This window comes from Penaeus monodon, chromosome 33 (assembly GCF_015228065.2).
Source record: "Penaeus monodon isolate SGIC_2016 chromosome 33, NSTDA_Pmon_1, whole genome shotgun sequence".
Classification (NCBI taxonomy): domain Eukaryota; kingdom Metazoa; phylum Arthropoda; class Malacostraca; order Decapoda; family Penaeidae; genus Penaeus; species Penaeus monodon.
In genome coordinates this window covers 35,399,950-35,400,625 of record NC_051418.1, presented here as the reverse complement: position 1 = coordinate 35,400,625, position 676 = coordinate 35,399,950, and positions in this window count along the sequence as shown.

Sequence of the window (676 nt, the reverse complement as noted above, 5' to 3'; positions counted from 1 at the left end):
TATGTTAAGATCCAGTTATTATGGACAATCTTGGTTACTTTAACTCGAGATAAAGGCCAAAATATCTCCTGAAACTGCCACCTCAGCATCTTCACAGCCGAACGACCAACCCCCCCTGTCTGAGTGACCTGGCATCCCCGGGTCGGCCCTTTTTGGAGGCAGTTCAGCTTAGTGCATCATTGAGTGAAGGTGAATCAGAGTTGACTCCAGGAACTCAGTAGAAGAAAACGGCGTAATGAACCGTAAGAACTATAGAAAGAGATTTAATACTGTCTCTAGTATTAGTGCGGAGTTTACTATAGATTCCCGTACGTCTCCCCCTCCCCGAAGTTAGAAGACGAGAGGGCCAAGGTACTAAAGTCCAATTGTAAGTATTTTAAAGAAATATATTTATAAGTTCTTTTTGCATATGTTTTGTCATTAACACATTGGTAGACGAAACGAAAAGAAACTACACTTGTACCAGTGAAATCACTTGAAATACTTGAGACACAAGAAATTCAATTCAATACGTATTAGGAGAAGAACCAATTAATCAGAGTATATCTAATTCATCGTAAGGTTTTCCAGGATTAGTGATGAATACGGGGGTAGAATGTTGCCATACTGATCTGAAGTTTCAACGATCAAAAATAGTATTGAATCTATCAGAAATAATCTTTGATTGAATCACGAG